Source organism: Sapajus apella, unplaced genomic scaffold, assembly GCF_009761245.1.
Source record: "Sapajus apella isolate SASKATOON/1434 unplaced genomic scaffold, GSC_monkey_1.0 scaffold3612, whole genome shotgun sequence".
NCBI classification, from domain to species: Eukaryota; Metazoa; Chordata; class Mammalia; order Primates; family Cebidae; genus Sapajus; species Sapajus apella.
The window spans coordinates 1-6504 of NW_022440538.1; the positions used below are offsets into that span (position 1 = coordinate 1).

General features: G+C 57.2%; 1 long non-coding RNA gene across 2 annotated transcripts; it reads left to right on the plus strand.

Annotated features, from left to right (window-relative positions):
• The first annotated feature begins 372 nt into the window (after positions 1–372).
• On the plus strand, positions 373–4547 carry LOC116547569. 2 transcript variants are annotated; one of them, XR_004267096.1, is made up of 3 exons: positions 373–938; positions 982–1544; positions 2610–4547. It is a non-coding gene; the product is annotated as an uncharacterized LOC116547569 (long non-coding RNA). The 2 variants fall into 2 exon arrangements; XR_004267095.1 differs by having other exon boundaries at positions 982–4547.
• The last annotated feature ends 1957 nt before the right edge of the window (positions 4548–6504 follow it).

The following is a 6504-nucleotide window of genomic DNA, read 5'->3' on the forward strand; positions in this document are numbered from 1 at the left end:
TTTTACATTCTGTGTATGAGGATTCCAAGTTCTCAACTTCCTCACCAATGTATGGATTTTGGGGTATACTTTTTAAAAAGTGGGATCAGGCTGGGTATGGTGATGGTGGCTTACACCTGTAATCCCAACACTTTCGGAAGCTGAGGTGGGAGATTCATTTGAGCCCCATAATTCAAGACCAGCCTGGGCAACATGGAGAGACCGTCTCTACAAAACATAATTTTTTTTTCAGACGGAGTCTTGCTCTGTAGCCCAGGCTGGAGTGCAGTGGCACGATCTCAGTTCACTATAACCTCCACCTCCGGGTTCAAGTGATTCTCCTGCCTCAGCTTCTCTAGCTGGGATTACAGGCGTACGCTGCCACACCCAGCTAATTTTTGTGTTTTTAATAGAGACGGGGTTTCCCTATATTGTTCAGGCTGGTCTTGAACTCCTGACCTCAAGTGATCGGCCTGCCTTGACCCCAAAGTGCTGGGATTACAGCGTGAGTTACTGCACCCGGCTGTAAAGAGGATTTTATTTTCGGTTTTTGCCGATGACAAGTTTAGTCATGAAGTAACCTGTGCTGAGCACAGGTTCTAAGTGGCTGGGCGGGGATTGAGTCCAGAGTTGCTGGGAAAGTGGTATCAGGAATTATCAGTCAGTTCTTTCTTTCAGTTGTTAGGGTGTTGTGGATAGTTACAATTGCAAAGAATAGCCCCCAGAGCTTTATGCTCGGAGCCTCAGTTTCCTCATCTACAAAATGAAAGTAGCGATGTGTGCCTTACACTGGTCGCGGGAGTCTCGCGAGGAAACATACCTCGCATGTCTCAGAACACACTAAGCGTCCATGCCTGGGATGGGCCACGCTCACTGTCGTCACAGAGAAGCACAGGCAACTGAAGTTGGCCAGGGGGCTGCTCCCATTGCAGTGGGGCTCGTGTGCCCCTGGAGTCCAGGTGTCCTCAGACAGGTCGCCATTCGTGTGCCTCTGGAGTCCAGGTGTCCTCAGGCAGGTCGCCAGAGAAACTGTCAAACCAAGAGTTGTTTCGGCAACTGAGTAGTTTCCTCCCTGTCTCAGAGTCAGACATCTGAAACGTCCCGGGATTGATGGTAAGGGCAGCCAAGAGGTCTGCTCTCAATGTACCCTCTGGGCTGGAGAGCAGGTCTCCCTCCAGAGTTGGGGCCCTCCCTGGCCCATCCTTGCCAGGGTGGGCTCCCTAACCCCAGGGGTGGCAGTGCTGAGCCTTTTTAGCTGTTGTCACTGAGCCAGCCATGCAGGCCCGGGTCTGACGAGCTGCCCTGGACTCCACATGCAATCAGTGTCCAGGGCTTAAAGCTCAAAGTGTTCCGGGTGTATGCTGTAGCCTTGCCCTTGTCACTGCGCAGAGGGGAGGTGGGGCCTGTGGAGGCTGGGGCAGCCCCCTCCCCACTCACCCTTGCACTGAGGGTGTTCGGGCAGCTGGTGTGTGTCCATGTGTGGCCTCTCTCACCATTTCTCTCTCTCTGCAGCTCTGCTGTACAAGCCTGTGGACTGTGTGACGAGGAGCACGCTGGTCCTCCATGTGAGTCACAGCACCCCTCCTGACTGGGACCAAAACTGCCCCCTAGGGCACGCGCAGCACCAGGGCTCTGTAGGGCACACGAAGCACCAGTGTTCCGCGGCATTTCTTTTGGTTGTCATAGCTGCATCCGAGGGGGTGCTGCTGACATCTAATGGGTAGAGGCCTGGGGTGGTGTTGGACATTCTGTAGTGCAAGGGACAGCTCACTCTTGCCCCCCAACAAAGAATTACTCCACGCAAAATGTCAGCAGTGCTGAGGTTGAGAAACCCTACCCTAGAGCCTTACAGAGGAGCCCCTCCTGGCGTGTGCATGCGGCTGGGTTTGCTGGAGCACATCCAGAACCTGCTTCTGGGATGTTGCTCACACAAGTGCGGCCCAGGTGAGAGATGCCCGCACAGCCGGCCCAAGTGAGAGAGGCGGTGGTGACATGATGCAGTGGTGACACGAGGCAGTGGTGACACCGAGACAGTGCTGACACCGAGGCAGTGGCGACACGAGGCAGTGGCGACACCGAGGCAGTGGCGACACCGAGGCAGTGGCGACACCGAGGCAGTGGTGACACCGAGGCAGTGGTGACACACAGTGGTGACACTGAGGCAGTGGCGACACCGAGGCAGTGGTGACACCCAGTGGCGACACCGAGGCAGTGGCGACACCGAGGCAGTGGTGACACAAAGTGGTGACACCGAGGCAGTGGCGACACACAGTGGTGACACCGAGGCAGTGGCGACACGAGGCAGTGGCAACACCAAGGCAGTGGTGACATGAGGCAGTGGCGACACCGAGGCAGTGGTGACACCGAGGCAGTGGCGACACCGAGGCAGTGGTGACACACAGTGGCGACACCGAGGCAGTGGTGACACCGAGGCAGTGGTGACACTGAGGCAGTGGTGACACACAGTGGCGACACCGAGGCAGTGGCGACACCAAGGCAGTGGCGACACCGAGGCAGTGGTGACAGCGAGGGAGCCAGCACTCTGGGCTCCGTCTGTACCTCATGTCTGCACTTTGCACACAGTGGCAGGTACCAGGGCCCCTCTGTGTCTAATTCATCCGTCTTTCCAGGCAGGACTTGCTGAAGCACACTCCCACCAGCCACCCTGACCACCCCTTGCTGCAGGACGCCCTCCGCATCTCACAGAACTTCCGATCCAGCATCAATGAGGAGATCACACCCCGACGGCAGTCCATGACGGTGAAGAAGGGGGAGGTGAGTGTGATGGGGGATGGCATGGGTTTGCCCAGCCTGCTGAGCTGGGGGCAGGCAGGGCACCCTCGATCTGAGGCCTAGAGCCCCTCCTGGTCCTCAGCAGACCTTGCTTTTTGGGATTGGTGAGCTTGGCAGCACACCCAGTCCTGTGTGGAAGGCGTCGGGGTGCAGATGCAGGGGTGACTCCACACGCACCATGCCCTTCAGGCGGCGTCCGTCACCGTGCCTCACTCAGCCACCTCTTTCCTTCTCTGTCATGGTGGGTTATGTCCAGGGAACCCTTTTTTATCTCCCACACTCTTGCCAGCTCAGGGTCCCCAGCCTAGGAGACCTGTGGGAAGGAGGTGAGTAGGAGGGTGGCATTTTGTCTGCCTGGAATCCTCCTCCTTCCTCCTGAGTGCTTTCATTAAAAAACAGTTAAGATCGGATTTAAGGATTTGAGAGGGGGAAGAAAGGGGGGTTCACAGTTTGTGTCTGTGACGTGAGGCTTCACATCTTCCTCCGGGAAGGCGCTCCTTCTTCCCCGCCGTCACTGACGTACTCATCAATGGGCAGACATGGCCTGTGTCTGTGCCGCTCTGAGCCTCCCTGGGTGGGGCCTGGCACACAGCGAGGCAGGTGCCTTCCCAGGCGGGCAGCAGCTACTGAGAACAGCTGAGGCGTGCAAGCCGGGCAGCCGGTGTCCAGTGGGAACAGCTCTTGTCAGAGGCAGCACTGAGGTGAGGGAAGCTGACCCATGGCCTAAGGGGCCTCATGCAGGGACAGGAACTGTCTGGCCCAGGCAGGACACAGGCTGGGCATGGACTGACTGTAGTTGCCTCTGAGAACCACCTCCTTCTCTTCTGGTTTATGTGCTAGGTGATTGGCAGTGTGCCAAGGACACAGGCCCTGTCCTCAGGGTAGCCCCAGGACGGACCTGCCCAGCACATGGGTTTTTTTCCTTTTCCTGCCCTGAGCCGTCAGGCAGGCAGCTCTCAGCCCTGTCCACCACACACTTCTTTGGGAATGGTACCCTGAGTGCCCAGTCTTGACCTTGAGTGAGGGGCTTGGTCAAGTTTCTCCTGGTGGGCCCGGCCCAAGGAGGGAGCTGTCCTCTCCATTCCACTCTCCAGGCTTGTCCAAGCCCTGGAGAGCTGGGCAGACGCAGGGTCCATGCCAGCATCATGAGGACCGACCCATTGGGTGGCCTGGAGTTTCTCCTCCCTCGTCTTTGCAGCAGAATGGGAACATGGCCCCACCTCATTGGACATGATTTAGCGGCAGTCCTGGCCATCCGTGATGGCTCCTTGGCATTCTGAGCTCATTGAAGGCAGAAGTGGGTCCCTGGCACCTTCCAGGGGAGGTGTTGAGCAGCGCAGGTGTTCCCCAGCTGATCAGCCCATGACTGGGGCCTGGGAGAGGCGGGGGATCAGATCTTGCTTCTTGAAGCATCAATGGGGCCCTGCCCCTGGTTCTCTTCCCTGGCTCAGGGCCACAGAAGGAGAGCAAGCCTGTGACAAACCTGTGGGCAGCTGCACAGATCTAAGTGGATGTTGGATTTGCTTCACCTAAGCCTCCATGTGCTGGGTGGCTTCCTGCCAGGCTTGCTCTTCCCTCCTGCTCTTTCCCTTTACTGACATTCTTCTATGAGCGCTCTGACCTCCTGGGAGGCGAGTGTGGGATCCTTTTTCCCATGGCTTCTCCTGTGCTGAGTCTGCGCCCTGCATCTCCAGCTGCCATTTATCATTGCTAGACAGAGGGAAGGACCTTCTCACCACTCAGATTATTGGAATCCACTGCCTTGGGGAATTGAGGAAAATGGTGATGTTGCCTAGAAGTTGGCAGCCAGGCCCTCGTTCCTGCATGGGTCCCCATTGCGGCCTCCTTCCACGATGACTCAGGCCAGGTCTCGGGACCACCAAGGAGGAAGTGTAATTTAGGAAGGGCTGGGAGCTTCACAAAGGGAGGGGCCTGGATCTGCATCCTCGCCAGCACCTCGCCCTGGTGGAGGGGCATTTGCTCATTGAGGAGGGGTCACCTGGGTCCCTCAACTGCAAAGCAAGGTGGAGGACTAATGACACTAGGAAACATCACTGTGAGCCTGACCAGCACCCCCTTGTTCAGGGCTTTCTGAGGCCCGTCAAGGGATGTGGCTTGATGGTGGCTAAGCCAGGATGATAGACAGATGCCTTGCTGTGCGCCTCCCCTGCCATTCCTGAGGCAGATGCTGCGAATCAGTTGGCCGCTCCAAGCCTGGACGTCCTCCTCAGTATCCCCTGGCACTGCCCAGCGAGTTTGCAGTCCTTTATGCAGAAAGAAGGATGCCAGATGGGCAAAGCCCTGCCAGGTTCCGCTCTCCCTTACTGCTTACCGGTGTACTGATTTGGGGACACCCTTTTGCTTCCCTGGGTGCCCCTGCTCTCTGAGGGCAATGATGCATGGTCCATGGCCCCTCCACTGGGTGTTGAGACTGAACAGGTTTCACAGCCTTCGAGGGACTTTATGGAAGGAAGGGGTGGTGACCTGCCTGCATGGCGCCATCTCTGTCAGAGGTGACAGGAGAGCTCCCCTGATGTCACCAGCCAGGAAAGAGGGCAGGAGCTGCAGGCCCCTTCCTCTTAGAATTTGCAGCCAGGGCGGGGCCTGAGCTTTTCTCCTGCGCATCTCTCAGTTTGGTACATGACACAGAGTGTCAAGTTCCCAAAGGGAGAGAAACTGTGCCTCATGACAACTCTGTGCGGTCAGAGGCGATCTCCCATTTACAGTTGAGGAAACTGCGACTCAAAGAGGTTGAGTGTCTTGCCCACGGTCACACAGCCACTAAGTAGCTAAGCCAGGATGCAAGTGAGGCCAGGGGTCCCCTGTGGGCACCTTGAGTGTGTTACTTTTTGTTTCCCTTCCTCCTTTGTGAGCCAAAAGGACATGTCCACCCCTCCTCTTGTCCCTGCAACATCTGGAGGTAGGAAGAGTCACAAGGAGGAGATGTCCCTTTCAGCTCTGCACACCACCCCATCCCCTGCCGCTCCTGCTGGGAGTGTGTCAAGGGGGTGGAGCTGTTTCTGGCTTCCCTGGCATTTGGTGTCGAGAAAAGCTGCCTCTGTCAGCCTGGGTCACTGCTGGGCCTCCTGGGAGGTGGCCCATTGCTACCTGCTCAGCCTGGGCAAGTCTGACATCGAGGAGAGGCACAGGTGTGAGCCCTGTTCAGGGTCAGCTGCCCCAGCCCTCCCCTGTGGCTCCTGTAATCTCATCACCCTTTTCAGCCACATCCCATGGCTCCAGGGCTGTGTTCTTTGAGGAAGAGTGACTTTGGGCTGCATTCCTGGTGGCCCTCTGATGCTCGATGGTGGCCGGCAGGTGCCCCGTCTTTCCAGTGTCCTGGCCCAAGCACATCTGTGGGCCATGAGTCGCAGGTGCTGCCCAGGAGAATGCCCTCCTCAGCCTCCCCAAAATAACCAGATCAAAGGATCCTGCAGGCACTGTTTCTTTCCAGGCCTGGGTTCTGAGGGCTGGTGGCTGGCGCTCATTTGTTTAGTTGAATTAACTTTATAGTTAGATCACCGATCCTCGCTGCTGGCTGACTTCCCACATGGTTGCCTGTCCGTCTCCTTGGAGCCTTGCACCATGCGCTGCTCAGCACCCCCTCAGCTCAGGCTCGGAAGCATAGTAGATGATGCATTTGGGATGTTTTGTTTCCCAAGAGCCAGCCAGGCACTGCTCTCCAATACCCATTCTCTGCCTGGGATCCCAGAGGCCCCTCCATAGGAAGAACGC